Below are 12,836 nucleotides of genomic sequence, written 5' to 3'. Positions count from 1 at the left end.
TCACTTATCCAGTATTATATTCTTGAATTGCCATATTGCAACAAGTTACGTTCATTTCAAAGCCAATAGGAAGAAAGCAGAGGAGAGGAAGACCGGTTCTGGGCCAGTGGTGTCCCCCCTCACCCCTGTGGAGGAGTTGGCGATCAGTATCAATCGAGGGCGTCCGATGATGGAGGGGATTTCTGGGGGCACGTCATCGGAGCCCTCAACCTCCCAGGAGGAGCAACATGAACTAGTGCAATGTATTTACCCTAATAGGCCTACGCCTAAATCACTTATGTCTAATTTGTGTAGCCTTGCATGTTCGAAAATGACCAATTTATAGCCAATATTACCGTTCATATAAATAATAGGAGGATGAATAGACATTATCAGCAGTCAAGGAGGAATCGAGGTAAAGAAATGCTGTGCAGAGACTAGAGCATAGTTTCTTCATGTTTTCTGTCAGTGCATGAGAACACTGGATCAGAACATTTGCTCTATAATGAAGTGTTTTCTCTTTTCAGGCCATGAAACACGCAATGGGCAAATAAATGTGTGAAACAGTCTTACGTGCATTTATTTTATTTTTTTTGGTTGAAGTGATTGTGACAGATTTCATCACGCATTCTTTGACCATCTCTGATGTCAAGTTGCTGAATGTGTTCCTATCTGCTCCTCAATAGCAGGAACTAATTCATTGCGCAACGTTGCAATGTTGTGCAATAGGCTATCGCACGCGCAACAATTACGATGAGCGAATCCACGATGCGTAACGTTCGAAATGTGGGGATGGAGAATGCTGTTTAAATATATTAAAGATTCCGAAGAAAAACAGTAGTGCTCTGGCAAAAACTCATCAGGAAAAGAAAGGATATTAAGTCGTGGTCTTATACCCTCTCACGGTGAATAGCCCGAATGATTTGTGCTTCAATGTCAATTGGATCTTCCTCAAAAGGAAACGTCATTGTGTGACAAGTGTGGAAAAAGCGGTCTGGCTGAACGTGCACTTAAATACCCGAACATAACCTGAACAAAACCTACCCCTACCAGGTTAAGTTCAGAGCCTATGTTACTATAGTTACTTACATAGCCTGATCATTTTTGAGCGTTCTGGAACCGAAATCCCAGGTTTACCGCTAACTCTGGGTTTACATACCCAGTTAAGTTCAGAGCCTATGTTACCATGGTTACTTACATAGCCTGATCATATTTGAGCGTTCTGGAACCGAAATCCCAGGTTTACCGCTAACTCTGGGTTTACATACCCAGAGTTAGCGGTAAACCTGCTTTCTGGAATACCCCCCTGGTGAGGACTGTGCAGCCCTCTCACAGCACAGTGATCACAGCTCAAACACCCCCCTGTGCTCACCCCGGAGTCCTCTTCTTCACTTGAGTCGGCGCACTTTGAAACGAGGGCCGCCGTCTCTGTCCACTTCATTAATAACTGGGTATTCCCACATCACAGGGTGCGATGGCTTTTGGGGTCCGTTGGTGGGAAGCCGGGCCACGTCTCGCCTTTCTGAATGCAGGAACTCCCACCATGATGTACCTGAGGGGGTTATTCCAACCCGGTGGGGGCTCTATACAGGGACAAGCTGTGCTATTTTATGACACCTGTTGCTCTTGTTCAGGTAAAACAACTCTAACCCCACCCAGACTGGCTCATTGGTGGATTTGTTTCAGGTGTTAATTCAAATCAGCCACCATAAGAATATCCACAGACTCTGTAAAACGCATGTTCAAAAACGCAGGATGTTTCAGCTTCAAGATGTGTTCAAGGAATCATTAATCGTGGGTGTTTTCCAGTTGTGCAGCAGTTTGCCAGGACTGCAGGCGCTGCCAATGTTTTGGTGTTGTTGCTACTGAGCAGAGCTCTGTTTGTATGTGACTCCCTCACACTACACCCTGCACTACATTGCAGAGTAGAGAGAGAGGGGATAAAAAAAAATAAAATGGGGACTCCCAACCCCAAAAAACCCTCTCCACGGTCCCTCTCCCCCCTTCTCCCTCTCTCTCCATGCTGGGCAGGATGAATTAGCCCAGGGACAAAAGGCTTTGTGGGCCGGCCATGAAAGGCCTATTAACCATACTGCATCCCCCAGAGGCCCTGCCCGCAGGACACCGCCTCCCAGAATGCCACTCTCTCAGCAGGCCGCAATCCCAGCATGCACCGCTTCCCTTCAGCGCTAACCCCTGTCACCCCCGAGCCTCACTATAGAGCCCCACACAGATTGTCATGTAGATGATTATAAATGTTGTTATGAAAGTAATGGAGAGTGAGAAGCAGAGAAGGGGGTGTCAGCAGTGTATGAGCATGCGGTGTGATTTGTGAATTTCTCCAACAAAGCCTCTGTGTCGGACAGAGTGAGAGCGCCGGGTGAGTTTAAGGTGTCGGCTGTCAGGTGTGAATTCATCCTGTGTGTCTCATTATTGCATTGTTCCTCAGTGAGTGCGTTGTGCGGCGTATGAGGAGATTTCTCCTCAAGGGTCTCAACTGTGCACCGTCGTCTACTCCTCAACCTCCTCATTCCATTGTTTAGCTGGGCGCCATGACGACGACCCGCTCTCTCCCTCTGTCTCTGTATCCTGCTGACCTTAGCAGCTGTGTCACTTCCTTAGTGTGACAAAACCAGAATGAATCGCGCACACACTCGTGCTTTGTAGTGCAAAGGTGTACTAAATCAGCACACATTCACGAAAGAAACAAGAGGAACCGTGTACAGTACTCTCGTTCTCTTTTCCACTCCTATACAGTGTAGTTATTGATTATTGCACAGGCTGATTTACTTTTTCAAACCTGTCACTGTACAACAATCTAAGGTCCTTGTGTAGAATAACAAAGTTACTGTCCTTGTAACAACTCCTTCAGTTCATACTGACCGAGAACTGATCCCCATCAGTCCTTTCTTACTGGGGAACATTAGGGGTGCTAATGCAATGTGCAAACTGCCGTATTGTCCAGAAACCAAATAAGTTTAACCTGGCTCAGCTTTGGCGGTAATGTGTCAACAAGTGAGGCTTAGCAGTGGCAAGCCAAATACGTAAGTGTTCATTTGTGGTAAATGATTTTTCTACTTGAACACGTCTATTATTGACCTAGCAATCGTTCCAAGACTCATAAACTGAGTAATCATTTTACAGAGACATTAAATGATGTTTCAGTTCATTGTAAACCTCTCTGCAGTATTTTCCTGCCTGATAAACCTCCAAACTCATGGATCAAACTGGACTTCCATTATTGTGTCTCTAGGGCCTGACTCAAAGCACTCCTAGAGATGCCACTATATTTTTAAATACAGAGAGAGGTGCGGAGCAGGGCTTGTTTTATCCAAAAATGCTCTATTAAATTCAGCAGTTAGCTGAAGCAACTATGTATCCACCAAACTTCAAGTCTTTCTTCCTAGTCTGTAGGTTGGAGAACTCAGACTTAGCTTTTTCTTGGTGACCTAAGGTGAGCTTGGTAGGAGATGTTCACAGCAACATGATCATATAGAATGAATAAACTGAGGATCAGCATGATCCAGGACAGGCCAGCCCTGTAGCTACAACTGTTTGTAGCTCTTCCTAGCTTCCAAGTTAATAGTAGTTTTTCATGTTTCTTCTTACGAATGTTGAATACAGAGTAGTGCCACCTATGATGGTATGAAGAGTTATTTACTTTCACGCAGACGCAGAACATAAATGCTAGCTGGCTGTTGGCTGCAGTTTTTGCGGTGTGTACAAGTTCAACTTGTACAGACGACTTCAGGGGATGTCACAGTCAAACGTAGTAGCCAGTATTTCTTTGAAGGATACTTACTTAAACCTACCATATATATGCTGCTGTTACGGGCTTTGTAACGGGCTCTCATATGTAAAAACAAGTAGCTAAATTTGTTAGCTTAGCTTAGCTTAGCGTAGCGCCTAGCGTAGTGTAGTGTAGCGTAGCGTAGCAGAGCGTAGCTTAGCTTGGCTTAGCCTAACGCAGCATAAAAATGGGAACAACTGTTCCAAAAGCATTTTTATAAAACTTTACAAGTTTTCCTATAAAGGAACAGGAAGCCTTCTTTTCAGAATGTGACTATGTTCAAGTCATTCTAAACACAGTTTCATTTAGGTTAAAGGCAGGAATGGAATATAATAATAATCATAGTATTGATAACAGTTTTTTCACTTGTGTAATTAACTGAAAATAAGAAGTGTGTTTTCATGAGTCCCTTTCCTCAGAGTGCCATTATGTTTCTAGCCCAGAACACAGTTTTTCTTTCTTTCTTTCTTCTTGTTCTCTCTTTTTTTTTGCAATGTTAGTACGCTCTTGGAAGAGGAGGGTGATACCAGAGGTATTCAGTTGGCTGCGATCTCCATTAAATCTTCTTTACTGGACCTTAAAAAAATAATAACAGTGCCGATGTAGGAACTCTGTGCTGGGTATGTCCACGGCTTGTTTTTGTTTTACTGCATTTTAACAACATGACAGCGGTTTAGGGATGATGTGGGCTCATGGCATGTCTCTACTTGCAAATATTTCTTTGCATCACACTGCTGTGATTCTGCAGGATTCTGCCAGATCGCTGTTATTGCAGTATAAGGGTGCATTTTGAATGTTGTTGCACGGCGTTCATGGAGTCCTCAAGTAAAGACAGAGCGAACGATAACATGATGTGGACGTGTGAATGTTGTACTGAGGGTATGACCCATCTTCCAAAGACACAGACGTTACTTCTGTAAAAACAACAACAACCTGAAGCTCAGTGAGAGTTTCAGGATTCACAGGAGACATGAGGTGCTGGTCACTGCATAAGAACCCCCCCAGTCATGGTTCAGATCCTTACAATAACCCAGACATTCAAACAACAGGTGTTTCAATACAGCCAAGTGTCTTCATAAAGGGCCTTTCTATCCATGACACATAGCACCATCACAGAATCTGAAAAAAAAGGATTAAATGAAGCATGATGGGAGGTAGAGTCAACAGTACAGTGGCAGGAGTTCCACTTCCTGACGTTTTCTTAGCATATACGTCTAAAAATAAACCCATGTGAGCTGAAGAACTGCAGAGCACATGTCAGAGCTGTCCGGAGAGATTCAAAGCAGGGACCGGAGTCATCTGCTTAGTTTTTTTTAACAGCTTCTTCTTCTTTCTTTCCTCTGCTCCTGATATAAAAAAATACAGAAGGAGCTCATGGGAAAATGTCTTCATAGAGAAATGAATGATGGTGTTCTATGACCTCTGAACTGTACCGTGATTCATGACCAGAGGAGAATAAACTCCACACAAGTCCTGCACTTAAATAAGTTTCATGTGAAATCATGTACCTCCAAAACTTTAACCAAGGGAAGCAGACATTTTTAGTTAGTTTGTTTATTAAAAATAAAATCTACACCTCTCTCATATCTGAAAACGACGCAGCTTAGCACAAAGCAACACAAACGGGGAGCAACTGTACAATCACCTTTAAATTAAAACCATAATTGTGGCATATGTGCAGATGGACTAAATTCATCAAATAAAGTATAAAAATAAAATAAAAATACCACAAACATCAAAGGAAGAAGCAAAAAATGGAGACCTGGACAATAAGGCGGGCAAAATATTCACTAGTTAACAAGAGATGAGTGAAGATATCTGGGAACACACGCAATGAAAAGTGCTTCTGCAACATTCGCTGGAGCTATTTCTCAAGAAATCCCTCATTTTTTCATGATAACCTAACCAGTCTTGCCCTGCTTAGTGCCACAAGTTGAAGTATCATCCCACAAAACAAACATGTACTGAAAACTCACAATTAAATCCTTATTAATGAAGCAGGACAGCAGGAGTAAAGCCTCTAATAACGCATCTTATTTTATTAGGTTATCATTTGCTTTGCATGAAACCCGATTTATATAATAATGTTAATAAAGTACCAGTGGAATAAATGTGAGGTTATTTCTTAGCTTGCCTCAGCGTCACATACACGGAGCAGTGCCTTCAGCTTCATATCCAGACACTCAAATGTCAAATGTCTCTGCAGGGAGAAGAGATTTACTGCGTCTTTTTTCTTCTTCTTTTCAGATGTCGTCTCTAAAAGTACAAACACACAAAACACATGTGCACACATGCACACAAAGAGGGAGTATCTCGCACTTTAACTGTGCATCGCTGCCTCGGGAGCTTTTCATATCCGGAGATTTTATTGTTCTTTTCCATTCTTACTGATGTAAAGCTTACTTTCAGTGCGTGTGTTGGAGGGATGTGGAGGGTAATAGGCTGTTATTGGTTCTCATTCCAGTGTGATTGTGCTGTTGAGACAGAGATCCAGGCTCAGGTGGGGTCAGACCTCAGGCTGAGTTGCTGTGTGTGTGTGTCATGATGTGGAATGTGCTGTGTGACTGCTCTGATTAGATGTTGTTTTTTCTTCTCAGAGGTAACGCTGAGACTGTGGGACCATAATTTTCTGCAACATGTTTTTTTAATATTTTTATTGTACCATGGCAGCAGTGATGCCATTTGTTTTCTTAGTTTCGTTCGGGTTGTTTTAGTCACTGCATTTGTTCCAGAGGCTTTGCAGCTCGACAAGTGGGTCACCATCATTGCTTTAAGCTAAAATGAGAAACTTTTCCATTTCTGACTTAATTCTGTCCCATCTAGTACTTCTGCAAATGTTTACGAACCAATATTATTCATTTTATTTAGGTAGTTTAAGATTAATGCCTTACTTCCATTGGTGACTGGAGTAGAATTTTAAGGTATGTATATTTTACTTGAGCATTTTTGCTACATCTCAGAGGCAAATTTTATAGTTTTCACTCCACTACAATTATTCAAAAGCATGAATTTAATTACATTTGATTTCTATAGCAACACAAAGAATCCACATTGTAACACCACACAGAGCAACTGAACCAGACTCGCTTATATTAGCTGCAACAATAAAGTGTTAGATATACACTGATCAGCCACAACATCAAAACCACTGACCGGAGAAGTAAATAACATTGACCATCTTGTGACAATACAATGTTCTGCTGGGAAACTTCTGGACCTGGCATTCATGTGGATGTTACTTAGACATGTACCACCCACCTAGACCAGACCAGACACCCCCATCCCATAGTAGCCTGACACAGACACACACACAAAAACGGTTTAGGAACAACTAAAAAAAACATGAAGAACAGCACAAGGTGTTGACCTGGCCTCCAAATTCACTAGATCCCAAACTGATCAAGTATCTGCGGGATGATCCACAGAGGCCCCTCCCCTCAACCCATAGGACCCAAAGGCCCCCACTAACATCATTCTGTTGCCAGACACCACAGGACACCCTCAGAAGACCCATGTCCATTCTCTGATGAGTCACAACTGTTTTGGAGGCACAAGGGAGACCTACACAATATTAGGAAGGTTGTCATAATGTTATGCCTGATCCATGTAGGCTGCAGTGTTGCAGGTTTAATTCCAACCTGCGCCCTTTGCTGCGTGTCATCTCATCTCTCTTCATTAATCACCAAATAAAGGCACCGATAGATCAGCTGAAAAGAACTTCCAGTGGAAAAGTCAGTGAACAGAGGTAAACACTTACTCTGGAGTTGATTAGACAAACAGCAATGGCCAAGCATGCGGAAAGGCTGTGCATCAACATACTGTAATTGAATGCAAAACCTACCACAGTTTTATAGAGCAGCAGTATTCATGTTTGGCCCGAGTCAGTGGATTTAATAGACATTTGAAGAGAAAACTCACGGTGTTGTTAGCGTAGAGATTTTGATCTTGCTATTTTTCCAGTAATTGTTTGCCCTCAGCAAACCCTCAAACATAGCTAGTATGTTGCAACACGGAAAGAATCCTCGCACTGACACAATCTGACAGCAGCACAGCCAGCCTCACTGCATCTCACGCTGCCTTCTCCGTCTTCAGGTTTTATCAGCGCGGCCATGTGACGACTGGTACAGCGGCAGTAAATATTGCCTCGCTCTCTGTGGCATTAACGCTTAAGTGGCCTGTAGCCTAAAAGTTGTGACTTTATATCCCTTCTGGAGTGAAGTGTGAGTTTTGACTCGAACTCTTAACTGTGTCCAGATGCGGCAGACAGTCCTAATTGGACCTGGAGCCAGTTAAATCCGAGAGCCGCTCTGCTCAGCACAGCTCGTATAACTGTTTGGCCCGGGCTTGGCCTGAACTGCCCTTACAGTACTTCACTTTTTAAACAACAAACAATAATATGTGAGTACACTCTCTGCTGCGTCGCCGCATGTCTCGGTTTTCTCTCGGGGGAGTTGGATGACGAACGGCCCATCACAGGAGTTGGATGGTACAAAAGGTTGGATAGTAAAGTTAAGTTATGGGCTCAAGCCTGCAAAGGTCAGCAGGTTGTACGAAAGTCGAGGTCATGGAGTGTGTGTTGTATATCAGAAGTTAGGGAGTGAAGAGCGAAGGAGGAGGAGGAGAAAGCATCCAAAAACCTGACAAGGCTCAAAGTCTGACATTCCACCTTTTATCAAGCACCTGGTTTTATCATCCAAAGCCTCCCTGCATATGGTTTTATTTGGATCTGTCTCTCTATCACTCCCCCATCGTTCCTTGGCCTTCCCTCTTTCCTCCCATCATCCATCTTGGCTTTAGCTTCTCCTCCCTTATTTTGACTCACCCCCTCCCCTCCACCCTCTCCCTCCTATCATCTATCTACCATCCCTCCCTCTTTCCATCTCTCCCTCTCTGACTTCCTGCTTTCCAGCCTGCCAGACGGTCATAATTAACGAGGAAAACGATAGTCCCCTTGGCCCTCGGGAGCCCTCTCCACTCACTGCCCTTAGAGAGGGAAACAGTGTGTGTGTGTGTGTGTGTGTGTGTGTGTGCGTGTGTGTCTGCACACAGATCCCTGCTTCCCCCCGTACCTCCAGACTTGGCCTATGTTCCCACTCCACTCAATGCGTCTTTATGTTCAGTGTCAGCAGTGAAGCATGATCTCACCCCCTCCAAAAAACACTCCAAATGACTTACAGAGACTCCCAAACACAGGCCGCAAACACGGAGTGGCCTACTATCCAAGAGCAATAACACACACCCACACGCACACAAGCCTTCCACTGGCAACAACTCTCATTATGACTAATTCTGACGGAGAAAGTAGAGCGAATTAATTCACGAAATAAAGCTGCCCCGGCTCTTTGCTTAAACAGAAACTAGACTGTGTTTTTCTCTCCATATTAAGTGACTCACATGTGACCGTAATTGCCCCATAAATCACCAAACAGAAAAGGCTCCTTTACATAACCGTACCTGTACGTATATTTACATGAATCGGCGTGTTTGTGTGTCTTCAGTGCCCCCCTGGCTTGGCATACACCCTCCCTCCTTTCTCCTCCCCCCAGTGGGAGGCAGATCCCAGATCAGAGGGCAGGGAGCTGATAAGGAGCTGCACTGATGCTATCTGTCAGTCACAGCCAGAGGGCGGGGCTCAGAGCCAAGAGGTCAGGACTCTCACGGTCCCTCGGCTCTCCCCTCCTTCCTTGTGTAAACAAACAAGATGCTTTCACATACACATACGGGGAATATGGCGCAGGGGTTGGACACAGTAACACCTCACGAGGCGCAGCAAGCCGTTAGGCGCTAACAGATCCATCAGCACGAAACGCCCGTCATGATGTTAACTGTACGGGTTTTTAAATCACATCTGCTGAAGAGGTGAACATGGCTGTTTAAAAGGGTTTTAGCGCTTCATGCAACAGCAACTTTGCAACAGTAATGGTTCTCTGCATTTCATTCCTGTCAAATAAAACTGACAAATGTAACTTTTCATTGTGATGTAATAACAAACTTCTGCATGAGAATCACAGGTTGGATTGAAATGAATAGTCTGGTCTAATCAATCAGTCTGGTTTGCAGATTGTTTCATTGAAACGTAAAGCATGTGTGCATAGCAGCAAATGGGTTCAAACATACAAAACAAGCCTGGAGGGCGGAAAAACGGGAAAACACTTGTGAACTGTTTAGCCAGCGTTCATCGGCAAGAAGCATTTTAATTTTTCTTCTTCTGTTCAAAAAATCCATACCATCCACTATTCCAGCATGGAGTGGTTCAGTTAAATGAATGTTCGTACATGGAGGCAAAGCCCCAGTCTTTATTGTTTGTCCAGCTAAATGATGTCTTTCAAATGTTTTTCATCCCAGCACCTGTTTCCCCTCCGTCCATATGTACACATCTCTCAGAGTTTATCCAGCCCCTAACGTGTGCAGGTATATGTGCTGCTGTCTGTGTGAATGTGTGTCGGTCCGGCAGTGTAAATATTGTGTTGTGCTCCAGTAACAGCTCTTCCTCTGGCTCTGCAGTAGCAGCACGCTCGGCTGTTTATTTTCCTTCCTGACGGACGACTTCTTATCAAATAAGCAGACACTGCCTTCTAGCCTGCTGTCCAACCACGCGCTCCCAGAGGACATCCCGCCCACTTTTTTCTCCAGGCCTGTGGCACAGTGGACCCCGCGCTCGCTCACGATGACTGACGGCAGCGTGAGCCACTCACGCCGCGCGGATGGGTGATTTTTGGGTGGATGCGCCCGGCGGTGCGTGACGAGCAAATTCACAGCTCACACACACAGAAAGTATTTACAGTGCGCCTTCGGAGATACTCATGCAATCACACCCGGAGCAGATGTGACAGATGACACTGTGTTTTCGTTCTGTTGCCATGGCTGCGCCCTCAGCTATGACAGACAGATAAGGGCCGATGGTGGGTCCCTCACAATGGATGCTTTATGAGTCAATCTGCATCTGGAGAGTCACTGCAGACACTCAAGTAGTGGAGTTCAAAAGAGAGTGACTTAATGACTCTCTCTCTCTCTCTCTCTAGTAAAAGACACTATACTATATTGGAATTTGATACAATTATTCTTTTCATTTTTAAGAGCTACCAAGAAAGTGAAAACAACTCTGTGTTGTCTATAGCTCTGTATGAAGAGCACTAAAGTCAGTTTAATAGTCTTGTTTCAAGCAGGCACTGCAGAGTTTCAGAGGTGAGAGTTGAAGAGACATGGATGATCCAATGAAAGGTGCTACACTCTTGTACTATGAGAAGGCTATGACCTATTGTTGACCCATCAGAGAGCAAACATGAGTAAATCTCAACATCTTTCATTTTTTGATTCATCTCTTGTGCGCCTTTCAAATTTATGGGAGTACAGATTGCTGGAGTACCCCTTTAAGGACTGAAAAAGCTCCCTTTGCTCAAAATAAAATCTCTGCCTTCTTTCAACTTAGTGTCATTTTACTGTAACTTATGAGAACCACCCAAGTCGAATATCTTGGAAACCTACGTGGCCAACAAAACTAATTCACTGTCTTTTTTTTTTCTCTCTCGCATGCACTCTCAGGTAGAACACATCCTAACTAAAACCACCTGGCCATTATGATCCCCCTCTCCTCAATCACGCCTCCTCCTCCTCCTCCCATCTGTGCGTGTGTGTCAGGGAGAACGGGAGTGAGAAACTGCGGGCCGTACTGGACCGTGCATGGTTGTGATTACATGTTTATGTCCATATTTGTAAGTCTGCTGGAAGGCGTCCGCACGCGCGCGTGTGTGTGTCCGTGCGTGTGTCTGTCTGCAGGGCTGACGACAGAGAGTGTGTGTACATGTGCGTGTGTGCGAGAGCGAAAGTGTGTACACTGAGAGTTGTGAGAGTAAATAAACGCAGTGCAGCGGGGACTCACGTGGCGTTATTATCAGAGCTCAGAGAAAAGACAAACTGTTTTTTCACTCGGGCTTGATTCATACCACCCTCTGCTGCCTCCTCCCCTTCTCTGCGACCCACCACAGTATACACACACACACGCAATCGTAGCCCCACCGCCCCAAATTCAACACATGGCTCCAATCAGGGGATTATTTTTAGCACTTTGGATTTTCATGGAGGAATTCTAATCACTTGTATTGTGATTGTTTGCAGTTTGTACACTCGCTGCCTTGAGTATATGAATGAAGTTTGTAGCCTCAGCTCCATAAACTAACCCCATTGCAATGTCACAGAGGCGAGGCCTGGAGCAGTTGGGACATTTTTGGCTTTTTCTGCAGACGCCTGCCGCTTGATTGCAATTGTATCCCTGCAGCTTTGTGATCGGGGAATACTTTAAAGCGGCCCAGATGCGACGAGAAAGCCAGTCTTCTGCGGGATCGCTTACTTTGATGATCGCTGAAGAAAAAAAAAAAAAATCCACAAAATAAAGTTTGGTTTGGAGACCACAGATCAAACACACACACACAAGGGTTCGTACAGTATGCTAACTCACACACTCACAATTTGTGGTACACTGAGGCATTCTTTCTCCCTCCTTCTCTCTTACACACATGCACACACACTAACTTACACTCATTAATCTGGGCAGACTCAGGAAACCGCTCCAGTGAGCTGGCTGGAGGCCCTGGGAGGGGTGGAGGGGGGCAGAAAAGAGGGGGGATCAAAGCGAGGACGAGAGCAGCAGACTCGCTGAAAAGAAACAGCAGAAGAGGGAAGAAAGGAGAAAAGAAAGTTTTGAGAGGGAAGAAAAGAGAAAGGAAAATTTCCTTTGCTCTTGAGTTCTGAGAATACAGGAAGGAGAGAGGATCTGAAACCCCTCGATTTAATGAACTGGGAGTGCAGAGCATGTGCGTATGCGTCCATCCTTATCTATAGGATGTGACAAAGGTGAGTGTGAATGTATAAAAGTCATGATAGTTATAGAAAATACCATGGTGAATGAAAAGACATTTAGATCTGTGCACAAGCATATGTACTGACATGTGCACAGGCTGAGACACACACATACTGTATGTGCACACACACATGCCCGCGCATTTCTCCCCCAAAAAGCTCCACAGGGAGGGTCGACGGTCCTTAAGAAAATATTCCCCAAAGCACTAAT

The sequence above is a fragment of the Chelon labrosus genome (assembly GCF_963514085.1).
Source record: "Chelon labrosus genome assembly, chromosome: 18".
Lineage (NCBI taxonomy): Eukaryota > Metazoa > Chordata > Actinopteri > Mugiliformes > Mugilidae > Chelon > Chelon labrosus.
Note: the sequence above shows the minus strand (reverse complement) of the source record.